A 13,834-nucleotide genomic window follows, 5' to 3' on the forward strand; every position below is an offset into this window, starting at 1 on the left:
TGCTTTAAAAGATGAAACTCTTTCTTACTTCTCTATGGGACCCAACACTATGGGACCCATCCATCCTCTGCTCTATAGGACTCAACCACCCTATACTTTATGGAACCCATCCATCCTACACTCTATAGGATCCATCCATCCCATGCTCTATAGCAGGGCTGTCAAGCTCATTTTCACTGGGGATCACATCAGCCTCGCGGTTGCCTTCAAAGGGCCAAATGTAATTTTAGGACTGTATAAATGTAGGAGTAGTTACATTTATACAGTCCTAAAATTACATTTGGTCCTTTGAGGGCAACTGCGAGGCTGATGTGGCCCCGAGTGAAAATGAGTTTGACACCCCTGCTCTATAGGATTCATCCACTCTACACTCTGTGGGACCCAACCACCCTACAGTCTATATGCTCCACCCATCCTACACTCCATGGGACCCAACCACCCTATACTTTATGGAACCCATCCATCCTACACTCTATAGGATTCATCCACTCTACAGTCCATGGGACCCAACCACTCTACACTTTATGGAACCCATTCATCCTATACTCCATAGGATCCATCCTACACTTTGTAGGATCCACCCATCCACACCACGCTCTATAGCAGGGGTGTCAGACTCATTTTCGCCAGGGGCCACATCAGCCTTGCCATTGACATCAAAGGGTTGAATGTAATTTTAGGATTCGTCCCACGGGCCTTGTGGTTGCCACTCGATTATGTGCATTGTTCTCCTTTATCACCAACACTGCCTCATAACACAAAAAACATACTGATTTTTCTCCTTGAAACACAAGCGTATTCACTTTCCCATCTATCACTAAATTGCCTTCCTTCTGCATCAACCTCTCTCTTACTGGACATTTTGGGATTCAGATTGTTCCACCAAAGGTGGTATTGTGTGCCACCTAAGTAAAAGACCAAGATGTCCTTTAGGACCAGATTAAATAATACTCAGGCCCACCTTTCCTTTAAACTCCCTTCCCCATAGGGCAGAGTGGGTCGTATCCACAGAAAACAACATAGAATTCATGAGTCGGACCCTGGCTACTGGTTACGAAATGTCTTTTTACAGGTATTTTTAAAAAATAACATGTAATTGCTAAAGCCCATGTATCTGGCTAATTTATTAAAAAATTAAATGAAATGTTTGCACACTTGAGAGTACCCCTTTAAGCTAAGGTGGCGGGCCAGGTGTTTGACACCTGCGCTCTATAGGATCCATTCATCCTACACTCTATGGAACCCATCCATCCTACACTCTATAGGATCCATCCTACGCTTTATAGGATCCACCCATCCATCCTACACTCCATGGGACCCAACCACCCTACACCCTGTGGGACCCAACCACCCTACACATGCGTTTACCCTACATATAGGCATAGGTGATAAGGGACATCGAAGGGGGTGGCAGCAAGATGCATAAGGTAGGAAGGAGTCCCCTACTACCTTTGGCTCTAACTCCTGGCAAGGTTCCCAGTGGAAGTACTCTCCATTTCAGAAGGTGCTACTCGTGGCATACAAAGGTCTGCCAACTACCAAGCCATTAATTCTGGAAAGATAAATTATGTCTCTTCCTAGTTCAAAACCGATTTTAACTAGAAAGCCATTACTCCTAAGGGTGGTGCAGAAGACTACGGTGCAGTGATGGGCTTTGTCCATCCATCATCGAGTGACAAGTGATGGGACAAATATGGAAGACAAGTGATGGGAGAGTGTAGAGTGAATCGGGATGCTGGTGGAGTTCTCCCAGCTGCTCTCCTCCCTGATAACTGGTAAAGCTCCGGGAAGGTTTCACAGTTGGAATTGATGGCTCTGGCAGAGCTCAAAGTGGTGTAGATGGCCCTGGAGCAAGGATCCACTTGTGTCTGTACACAGACTCATACTCTGTATGAGCAAGTGCTGCCCAGAGAAAACACTGGCTGAAAAAAAAAAAAGAAAAATTAATGAAAACCAATTGGTGAGGCCTCATCTCGAATCATGTGTTCAGTTTTGGGCCCTTCATGACAAGAAAGCCCTTGAGGTGCTGGAGCGAGTTGAGAGGAGGGAACGGAGCTGGTGAGGGGCTGGAGCACAAGGGTGATGGGAGCGGCTGAGGGAGCTGGGGGTTCAGCTGGAGAACAGGAGCTGAGGGGAGACCTTAGAGCTTCTACAACTACCTGACCACGAGTCACCAACGCGGCCTTGCGGCCAAGAGGCCACCGGTGCCGGGGGGCGTTGAGCGTGACCAGCAGGTCAGGGAGGTTGTTCCTCCCCTGGTGAGGCCGCATCTGGATTTTGCGACCAGCTCTGGGCTCCCCAGTTTAAGAAGGATAAGGAGTTACTGGAGGGAGGCCAGCAGGGGCCACGAAGATGATGAGGGGCCTGGAGCATCTTATGAGGAGAGACGGGGAGAGCTGGGGCTGCTCATCCTGGAGAAGAGAAGCTGAGAGGGATCTGATCAATGTTCGTAGAACCACAGAATGTCCTGAGGTGGAAGGGACCCACACGGATCATCAAGAGAAGTGACTCTGCCACTGTCCTGGGCGCTGCTGAGGCTCCACCTCGAATCCTGGGCTCAGTTTTGGGTCCCTCATCCTGAGAAGGACCTTGAGGTGCTGGAGCGAGTTGAGAGGAGGGAACGGAGCTGGTGAGGGGCTGGAGCACAAGGGTGACGGGAGCGGCTGAGGGAGCTGGGGGTTCAGCTGGAGAACAGGAGCTGAGGGGAGACCTTCTGATCTCTGACCTGCCTGAAAGGAGCTTGGAGCCAGGGGGGGTCGGGCTCTGCTCCCCAGGAACAAGCGCCAGGAGCAGAGGAAACGGCCTCAAGTTGCGCCAGGGGAGGTTGAGGTTGGATCTGGGGAACAATTTCTTCCCCAAAGGGCTGTGGGGCATTGGAACAGGCTGCCCAGGGCAGTGCTGGAGTCACCATCCCTGGAGGGTTGAACAGACGGAGATGAGGTTTTCAGGGACATGGGTTAGTGCCAGGATTGGGTTAATGGTTTGACTCGATGATCTTGAGGGTCTCTTCCAACCAAAACAATTCTATGACCCCATGGTGCACTACAGGTGACAAGGACAGCAGTTTGCCAATCTCAAGTAAGGTAAACCACTCTGGGGAACTAGACAAGGAGATCGTATTGGTCCCTTAAAGCAAACACCACTGGGAAGGCTGGAAAAACATCTTCCCAGGAGTAGAAATAATGAGGGGTATACGGAACGAACCCCTATCAAAGTCCTGGAGATGAGGTGATGGTTAAACACCTAGCTCAGGGCCTGATCTGGGTGACTCTGTTGTTTTGCAAAGAAGGAGCATGGGATGCCCTAGGCACTAAGGGGAGTATGGCCACCATAGTTGAGGCTTGGATTATGTCCAAGACCCAAGTGTCTTCTCTTAGAGGAAAATGTGGTGTTTCCTTATCACCATGGGAGTACCTATAACTGGAACACACACCTGAAACCTGTCTCTAACAGGTTCCGCCTTTTCATGTTGCCCATGGGATAAATCAGATATTGCACATCATAGAATCACTGATTATCTCGAGTTGGAACAGACCCATAAGGATCATTGTGGCCAACTCCCAAGATAAGTCACAACCTATCTTTAGAACTACATTTACAGGAGGAATACCACCTGTAGTAGCACAAGGTCAAGGACGGATAGTAGGCAGTAACATTGACTAAATTTAACTATTTATAATAAGACTGTATGAGAAGCTGCACACAGTTTTGCCTATAGAGTGAATCACAGAATCACACAGAATCCCAGAATGGTTGGGGTTGCAAGTGACCTCTGGGGATCATTTAGTCCAACTCACTGCTAAAGCAGGTTCACCTAGAGCAGGTCGCACAAGATTGTGTCCAAGCAGGTTTGAATGTCGCCAGAGAAGGAGACTACACAACCTCTCTGGAAAACCTGTTCCAGGGCTCTGGCACCCTCAAAGTAAAGAAGTTTCTCCTCATATTTAGATGGAACCTTCTATGCTTCACTCTGTGCCCGTTGCCCCTCATCCTATGGTTGGGCACCACTGAACAGAGTCTGGTCCGTCCTCTTGACATCCACCCTGGAGATATTTATAAACATTAATAAGATCCCTCCTCAGCCTTCTCTACTCCAGGTTGAACAGCCCCGGCTCTCTCATCCTTTCCTCATCAGAAAGATACTCCAGACCCCTCAGCATCTTTCTAGCTCTCGCTGGACTCTCTCCAGTAATTCCTTGTCCTTCTTAAACTGGGGAGCCCAGAACTGGACCCAGCACTCCAGACGCACCCTCCCCAGGGCAGAACAGAAGGGGAGGAACAATCTAACTCAACCTGCTGGTCGCACTCTTCTTAATGCACCCCAGATACCGCTGGCCTTCTTGGCCACAACCTGTTGTTGACCAGAACTCCCAGGTCCTTCTCCACAATGCTGCTTTCCAGCAACCTCTCACCTGTACTGGTGTCTGGGGTTATTCCTCCCCAGGTGCAGGACCCGACACCTGCCCCTGTTAAACTTCATCAGGTTCTTCTCTGCCCAGTCCTCCAGCCTGTCCAGGTCTTGCTGGTGTGTCAGCCCTTCCTCCCAGTTTGGTGTCATCAGCAAACTTGCTGAGGGTGCATTCAGTCTCTTCATTCAGGTCATTGATGAACAGGTTGAACAGGACCCAGTACTGACCCCTGGGGAACCCCACTGCCTACAGGCCTCCAACCAGACCCTGCACCATTGACCACAACCCTCTGAGCTCTGCCATCCAGGCAGCTGAAGATCCATCTCACCATGCATTCATCCAGCCTGCAATTCCTGAGCCGGTCTATGAGGATGTTGTGAGAAATGGTGTCAAAACCTTGCTGAAGTCAAGGTAGACAACATCCACTGCTCTTCCCCCATCTACCCAGCTAGTCACACCATCACAGAAGGCTATTAGGTTGGTAAAATATGATTTCCCCTTGGTGAAGCCATGATGACTACTCCTGATAACCTTATTTTCCTCCACATGCTTGGAGATGATGTCCCGAATGAGCTATTCCATCACCTTTCCAGGGATGGAGATGAGGCTGACTGGCCTGTAGTTTCCTGGGTCGTCCTTCTTGCCCTTTTTGAAGACTGGAGTGGTATTGGCTTTCCTCCAGCCCTCAGGCAACTAAATCCTGTTCTCCAAGACCTTTCAAAGATGATGGAGAGTGGCTTTGCAATAACATCTGCCAACTCTCTCAGCATTCGTGGGTGCATCCCATCAGGGCCCATGGATTTGTGGATGTCCAGTTTGTGTAAACAATCTCTAACCTGGTCATCCTCAACCAAGGGAAAGTCTTGCTTTTGCCAGACTTTCTCTCCTATCTCTAGGGTCTGGAATACTTGAGGAACAGTTTTAGCAGTAAAGATGGAAGCAAAGAAGGTATTCAGTAACTCTGCCTTCTCTGTATCATCCGTCACCAGGGCACCCTCCTCATTCAGCAGCAGACCTACATTTTCCCCAACCTTCCTTTTGCTGGTGCTGTACTTGAAGAAGCCCTTCTTGTTGCCTTTGACAGCCCTGGCCAGATTTTCTTCCAAGTGGAGCTTGACCTTCCTCACCACATCCCTGCACACTCTAACAGCCTCCTTGTATTCCTCCCAGGTGGTCTGTCCCTTTTTCCACACTACATAAACATCCTCCTTCCACCTGAGTTTTGACTGGACTTCCTTATTCATCCATGCTGGCCTCTTACTCCCTCTACTTGATTTCTTCCTCATAGGGATGCATTGGCCTTGGGCTTGGAGGAAGTGATGTTTGAATATTAACCCTACCTTATAAAGCCCTAACCCATGGGATTCTTGCAAGCAGGACCTTGAAGAGTCTAAAGTTTGTCCTGCTGAAGTCCATGATTTTAGTGCTACTTACTGTCCTGCTTCCTCCATGCAGGATCCTAAACTCCACCACCTCATGGTCGCTGCAGCTGAGGCCGCCCCCAACCCTCACATCTCCAACCAGTTCCTCTTGGTTTGTTAGGACAAGGTCCAGCAGCACAACTGTCCTTGTTGGTTCCTCCATCATCTGTGTCAAAAAGTTGTCACCAATTATCTGTAGGACCCTCCTGGACTGTGTGTGCTCAGCTGTGTTGCCCACCCAGCAGATGCCAGGGTCGTTGAAGTCCCCCATGAGAACCAGGGCACGTGATTGTGAGGCTACTTCCAGCTGTCTGTACAAAGCCTCACTGACTTCCTCCTCCTGATCAGGTGGCCTGAGAGAAACTTTCTGAAATCTCAGCCATGTTTGATGCGGGCAAGGTCTCTAATTAGTTCTTACTGTATTCCAATCTATTGCTAGGATTACAGTGAAAACTATCATGATGCTTGGCTTAAAATTCCAGAAACTGAAGCAGCCTAGAGTTCCCAGGCAGTGGGATTGTATGGAGGGAATGAGACTTCTCTGGTTCAGTATACCCCAAAAACTTCAGTAAGGCCGAAGCTATCCTTTAGCTGACAGCACTGACCGCTTACTGATAGACTTTGCTTCTGTCCTCTCCACCAGCCCAGTCTACTCGTCATCCATGAAATCTGAACCCCTAGGAGCATCTTTATTACCACAAAATTAGCTTGCTTTCTCTGCTTTCTGTGCTGCCATAGCCAACAGCCAACAGCATTTGCAACTCCATAAGAATTTGTGCCTGTGCCCTTAATTACCGGAATATTGGTCAAGGGTAAAACGGCTGAAGGACATAGAAACAACCTCCTCCTAGAAGCTTTGTAGAGGAGTCAACAGGAGACAGACATGCCTAGAATTCAATTAGGTGAAGCCAAAGGTAAGAAACCAATTTAATGTAGGGAACAAAAAGATATATTGAGAGGCATGAAAGGGGTGATTGAAACCCCACCTCCCATTAAACACTTGGTTCCCAAAACCACTGGGTCAGGACACCTGAAGACTCTGGTAGCAGCCCCAGAGTTCTCCTGGTTAGTTACTTGATGAGCTTTATTCATATTGGAGGCAGCTCAATGCCAAATATCTCTCTGGGACTCCTCCAAGGTATCCCCAGGAGTGTTCTGGCTTTCTCTGGAGACAGCTGAAATCATGGGTAGTAGCCCTAAACTACTCCTAGGTAGTTCTCTTAACTGTTTTGTCCATGTTGGAGGCAGGTCCATGCCTGGCAGCTCCCTGTGACTCCTTGCAGGTATCTCTAGGAGTGTGTTGGCCTCTACTGGAGAAAGCTGAGATCCCAGGAAACAGCAACAGACTATTCTGCCAGTAGGAAGCCAAAGAGTATTGTGTATGCTGGGACAACGTCCATACCCCACCCCTTCTTCAGACTCCTCCCAGGCAGCTCTGGGATGTTGTGAGAAATGGAGAGTGTGGAATTTGGCAGGTAGTAGCCTCAGCCTCCTCTAGGGAATCCACCTAAGGAGTTTTATCGATGTTGGAGGCAGTTCCATGCTCTGTACCTTGCTGGTACAGGAAGTTATTTGGAGTCAATGATCCTCATGGGTTCATTCTATCTCCAGATCTATGATTCTCATTGTGCAGATAAATAGGTTGCTGAAGAGGTTTGAATTGCTTCTAAAATCAATAACTCATGGATGCAATCGCATCTACTACATTCAATTTCTGATGCAGTTTGGAGTTTCACCTGGAGTTTAAGTTCTCTAGTCCTCACCATTGTAACATCCTATAATTAGTCACTTTAACACTAATGGTAGAATCAGAGAATCAGAGAATCATGGAATCATTTTGGTTGGAAGAGACCCTCAAGATCATAGAGTCCAACCATAACCTAACTCTAGCACTAAACATGTCCCTAAGAACCTCATCTACATGTCTTCTAAACACCTCCAGGGATGGTGACTCCACCACTGCCCTGAGCAGCCTGTTCCAGTGCTTTACAACCCCTTCCGTGAACAAATTTTTCCTAATATTAAATCTAAACGTTCCCTGGTGCAACCTAGGCCCTTTCCTCTCATCCTATCAACTACTACTTGAGAGAAGAGACCAACATCCTCCATGCTATAACCTCCTTTCAGCCTCCTTTTTTCCAGGCTAAACCCCTCCAGGTCCCTCAGCCGCTCTTTGTAAGACTTGTGCTCCAGACCCTTCACCAGCTCTGTTGCCCTTCTCTGAATTCTCTCCAGCACCTCAATGTCTTTCCTGTAGTGAGGGGCCCAAAACTGAACACAGGATCCAAGTGGTTGAAAGCCTGGCCTCAAACAGTAGTGATCAGTGACACAAAGTCTAGTTGCAAGCCAGCAACTAGCAGTGCACCCCAGGAGTCAACACTGGGTCCAATCCTCTTCAAAATCGTCATGAATGATCTGGATGACGGGGCAGAGTGTAGCCTCAGCAGGTTTGTTGACACCAAGCTGGGAGGAGTTTTGTCTGATGAGAACTTCCTGCTAAGAGCAAAAAGGAAAGGTGGTGTACCTGGATGAAAAGTACCCCTTGCTCTCAGAGTTAGTCTCTGGTTTGGGACAACTTCCTGAGTAACATGTACATCCCTGGACAGTGACTCCCTGGACCTGTACCAGGCAGCAGCCAGGTTTCCCAGTGGGGTTTTCCATTCCTCCTTCCAGAAATGGGGCAGAGTTTGCTCACAAGTGTCATACAGAAAGGATCTCACTTTTCCCACATATTCAGACTTCATCAGGAGACACTCCGGATCAATAGGAATTGGGGAAGTCTGTTATCAGTTGTTCTGTAAGGAGAAAAATAAAGAAAACTAGTAAATGAAGAAGTCCTGTTGTAATGTGATTTATTACTGAAATCTCCTCAGTTTGGCTACACTCCCGGAGTCTCTGAAGAGGTGACAAATTAGGGAGAATTATGCAGGGAGACTTGGCTTGTCATGGTATTTTGCATGTTAATGATGTGTCCTGGGTCATTGTGGGGAGCAACAAGAGCAGGTGGTCTGAGTCAGGTGACCGCGAATTGACCAATTGGAGTATTCCATCCCATTCACGACTTCCTGGATATAAAAGGTGGACCCGAAGGACTCTCTCTCTTCTGCTGAGTCTCCTGCTGCTTTGCTTCGTCTCTGCTTCTTTTCTGCTGCCCCTGCATGCTGAGGCCTCGTGACAGACTGAATCTAGTTCCGGTTAGCTGAAGGATCCTGCTGGACTAGCTGCTGGGAATTGCAAGACTGGTTCTATAATATTTGTTCTGCTTTATTTTCCTCTATGTTTATTTAGTAGTGTTAGTAAAACGTTTTCAAATTTTCCAGCTTTCTTCTCTCTGTCCTTCTTTTCCTTTCCTCTCAAAATCGCCTGTCCTTAGTGAAAAAGGAGGGGGGCGGGGCACAGAAAACGGGAGGGGGGAAGAAGGTTAAGGAAAATACATCTGCCGCGTTTTTTTATTGTCTCCCCACGATCAAAGCACGACATGAGCCCTCTGGTGCCAATTTCCTGAACTGCAGATACTGAAAGAATGAACTTCTGAAGAAAGAAAAGACTTCCTGAGATCCATCCAAGTGTGGGGAGTGAAGGAGAGTTAGGCAGGAAGGTCAGCTCATGGGCCATATTGAGCACTGTCTAACTGCCCCCCAGCAGTGGCCATTCTCCATCTCCCAGGTTGAAAGCAGGCACACAGATTGGATATTAGGAAAAATTTATTCACGGAAAGTGTTGTCAGGCATTGGAACAGGCTGCCCCAAGAAGTGGTGGAGTCATCATCCCAAGAGGTGTTTAAAAGGTGAATTGATGAGGTTCTTAAGGACATGGTTTAGTGCTAGAGTTAGGTTATGGTTGGACTCGATTATCTGGAGGGTCTCTTCCAACCGGAATGATTCTATGATGACTCTAACTGTTATCACTCAACGGCAACACCTCTCGGACAGTATCGTCCCTAGATCATTTCTGCTCTCTATCTTTTATTCCTGTTTCTAGTATGTGTATGTATGTGTGTTTATCAGGAGTTGTTTATCCTGCTTATCATATCCCTGACCAGCTCTTTCTTCTTTGCCAGTACGAGATCCAGCTGAGCATCCAGTACCCTTGTCGCCCCTCCAGGAAGCTGTATTAAGAAGCTGTCCCAAAACCCTCCAGACTGTTTGTACCTTGTTGTTTTACCTGATCCATGAATGCCAGGGCCATTACAGTCCCCCACAAGAACTGGCTCATTGACCTGGAGACTTCCTTGAGTTGCTGACAAAATAATTTTTCTGCTGTAAGTGTGACATTGTGTTGGCAATTATGAACCTCTCAATGAGGTTCAATGACCCTCTCTCAATGAGGGGTTCACACTTGCCAACACAATGTCACCCTTACTGGCTCCTCTAATCCCCAGAGACAGGAACTAACCCACCCTGGAAGACCTGCATACATCTGAGCTGCCCCTTCGCACAGGGGGCATCCCCCATCTTCACTTTCCCTGCCACTCTCTTCTGCAGAGCCTCTGTCCTTCCACTGCAGCACCTTAACTGAGCAAGCTGTTCCACCACATCTGATTTCACCCAAAACCATCACAGTGCTGTGAGGCTCCAGCTCCTCCTGCCTGTACGTGTTTGGGCTGCAGTCTCTCAGCTGTGGCACTGGGGCTGAGCAGACTCGTTACAGGTAAACATGGTAACAGGGACTCAGGGCCTCACTTTGCTTCACATGCTGGAGTGTTTGGCAGATGGTAATGCAACAAGGGAATAAGGTGCCCACAGACTGCCTTGCAGTCTCCAAGGCCAGAGAAACAAGGCTGGGCAATGACACCTTGTCCAGAGAGGCATTTGGTGACTCTGCAGAAGCTCTGCAGGGTTGTGGACTTTGCAAGACAAACTCCAGGAAGGACAGGGTGCTGCAGAGAAAGTCCTTGAGAGTGGGCAGCCTTTGGTGGGCATTAGCTGTGGACATTATCATCATCATCATTTTCCCTCTCCATATCATCAGTCAGGTGAGTAGAGGTTCAGAGAGTGGAGAATGGTCAAGGGCGGAGAACACAAGTACGGGCTGCCTCCCAGTCCTACAGCACCACCAAGGGATGGACCTTGCATCTGTGCCATGATGCTGGTGTTCAGGTGATGACACACAGGCACCGGCCCCCTTTGTGGGGCCCTGGGGTGTCTGCCTCGCACCAGCTCCAACAGGGCATAGCTGTCCGGGAGGTCCTGTGCTGTGTTTGCCTCCTGAGTGGAGTGCAGGGATGGGGACATGTCTTGGCTTTGCAGTGTCTGATGCTCTAATAAATTCAATGGATAGAGGGAGACCCAGGTCTTCTGGTGCACTGCTGTGTTTGGTCAGCTCAAGAGCTCTGCATTCTCCAGAAATATATATGAGAAGGTACATTCGGATGCCCCAAACATAGAGGTCTGGTGTCATTTAGGATGGATAAGGATATCCCTCTTTCCGCCTCTGCCCCTTAGCGGATGCTTAGGAGGAATGTAGGTATTCTCAGAGTTTTTCCATCAGAGCTTGCAAACACTTGCACACGTCTTGGACCACCCCGGGCCCTTCAGTCATCACCAAGTGTCTGTGGGTGAGCAACTGAGTGCCCACAGAACCACTGCCCAGCACAGGGGAAACCAACCTCTCTCTGTCCCTGTCTATGTGTCCTTGTTATGGGACAGGAATGGCAGTGTCCAGAGGGGAACATTTACACCTCTTACAGGCAACCATGCTTTCGTAGGACAATTTCTGATGCAGGAATCAGTCCTTCTCCACTATTTAGAGAGGGACCATTAGTGACCGCTTTTGTTGACTCCAAAGTACATTCCTCAGGGATGACCCTGCTGCCTTTCAGGATCCGTCAGTCCTGGAGGCCCGAGGCCAACTGAAGGAAGTCCAGAGGGGGCAGAAAGAGTGGTGTCTTAGGCTGGTCCTCTGCTGCTGAGCTGGGCTGGGCTCCTGGGACAGAGGGAGCTCATGGCAAGTGGCAGCGCTGCAGAGAAACAGCTCTGCCCAGGAGCAGCTCCTCTGCAAAGCGCAGCAGGGCTGAGGGCTCTGTCTCCAGGCTCTGAAGGGGAAGGAGAGAAGCAAGAAATACTACAAGCAGTGTGGAGTGGGAGGATGCTGAGAACTTACTGGAGAAGAAATCTTCAGAACCCTTAACACAGTAAGTCCCTGGCTGCACGACAATGTACATGAGTGTCCTGGAGGGATTTCTTAGAGCTGGCACATTCCAGAGCAGGGATGATCTGGCAGGATGGCTCTCAGGGTTTCTTTAGTGTGGAGAAGGATGTGCAGAGCAGGACTTTGCTGCACCCTCAGTGGGACAGGACATCACAGCTCCCTTCTTCCAGGGATGGCTGCAGGGCGTGCAGGTAAGTGTGCACCCAGGGGTGCCCAGGACTGCCCTTCAGACCAGGGTTGTGTGCTGGGGGTTGGGACTCTGCCGCCTGCCAGGGTGAGTGCTCAGCCTGCCCGGGGAGCTGCCTATAGCACTTTAGGGAGAAGCTGTGCGTCAAAGGAGTGACCCCCAGCAAGGCAGGGTCATTCTGCTGTTGAGAGGGTGCTGGATGGGTGGGCCAGAGCTGCTCACAGCTCCATATGCATCACCCCTGGGACATTTCCTGGGGGATGTTTCAGGAGAAGGACAATGCAGGGGCTACCTGAAGCAAAGGCACTTTCTGTGGTGTGTAGTTTCAGCTTCCCACTCTAACAGGCACATGGAGAAATGGTAATGAAGTTGTCATGTTTATACAAGCATCTGAGACTTCTAGGACATTGCACTGAGAGATGAATAAATCAATAAAAGCCCTTCACCTCCTTCAGCCTTCAGATCAGCACCAACACTGTCCTCGGGGTTTATCCGAGATGTTCTTTAGGATGTTCAAACACCAAGCCATCCTGCCGTGCTGCCAGGAGGTGTCTGCAGAGCAGAGCTGAGCACACAGCAGGTGGGATGGGTTCTGTAAGCACTGACAGGGAGGAGCAGGGACAGAGAAACAGCTCCCGGCAGGGTGTCACGAAGAAGTGATGTAGGGTCCTGTTTGCCACAGGCGAGTGTTTAGATCATTTAAAGAAAACTGTGACTTAACAGAGTTTGATGGCAAGGTTCACTCCATTACTTAATGCATGGAGGAACTATGCCAAAGAGAATAACGCAAGAGTTGTTTTAGAACGGTTTATGCAGACATGAGAAATGTGAAAGGGTAGAGGGGGGCCCTCACATTGAGCCACGGGGCTCAGAATGGACCCCTTGCTTTCTAAACTCCTTCTCAGAGAGGAGTCCAGGTGCGGCTGGATCCAAACTTAGTCTCAGACATGGCCAATGGTTCGTGTCTAAGAGACAAAAAAGGTCAGGGAAGGGATTATGTATGTTTATCACCAAAGGATTCTATAGGCATACCCAGTTCTTTATATTGCTTGGCTAGGATTTAGAAATTTTATAATTCTGCATCTCAACTTGCTTACGTCCCCTCTAGCGGCCTGGTGTCAGGACACTCCAAAGTCTGGATCCCAGGTCTCTCCAAGGAAACTCTCAGGCATGCAAGTTCATAGAAATAAATAACTGAATGGATTAGTACAGCAGCAGGGTCAGCTCGAGGTGGGTACCTTCACAGAGGTGCCAAAATAAGCATAGAAACCCCCAGGTAATTACACCCCCAGAGACTATTTACCTGCCCCTCATACCATGTTTCAGTCCAGTAGTACTATTTGAGTCTGGAGTCTTCTTGCTTCTCATTGGATTCTTTCACTGTCTTCAGACAGGCCTTTATCTTGTTTAGCTGCAGATGTTGTCGATAGTTTGTAGCTGCTTCATGCTGGCCTTGAAGGCATTATTTTGTCCAAATGAATCCTATTTTGCTTAGTAAAGTGCAGAACAGGCTCATCTTGCAGGTGCTGCTGGTGGTTTGTAGCTGCTTTGTTTTCATCAAGTAGACACAAGTTGGGTAAATATGAGCAAAACTTTACAACATATGGTTTAAGATTATAGCAAATTTAGGTTACTAAGTAACGCAAAGCAGGACATATATTAAAAGT

The sequence above is a fragment of the Caloenas nicobarica genome, chromosome 26 (assembly GCF_036013445.1).
Source record: "Caloenas nicobarica isolate bCalNic1 chromosome 26, bCalNic1.hap1, whole genome shotgun sequence".
NCBI classification, from domain to species: domain Eukaryota; kingdom Metazoa; phylum Chordata; class Aves; order Columbiformes; family Columbidae; genus Caloenas; species Caloenas nicobarica.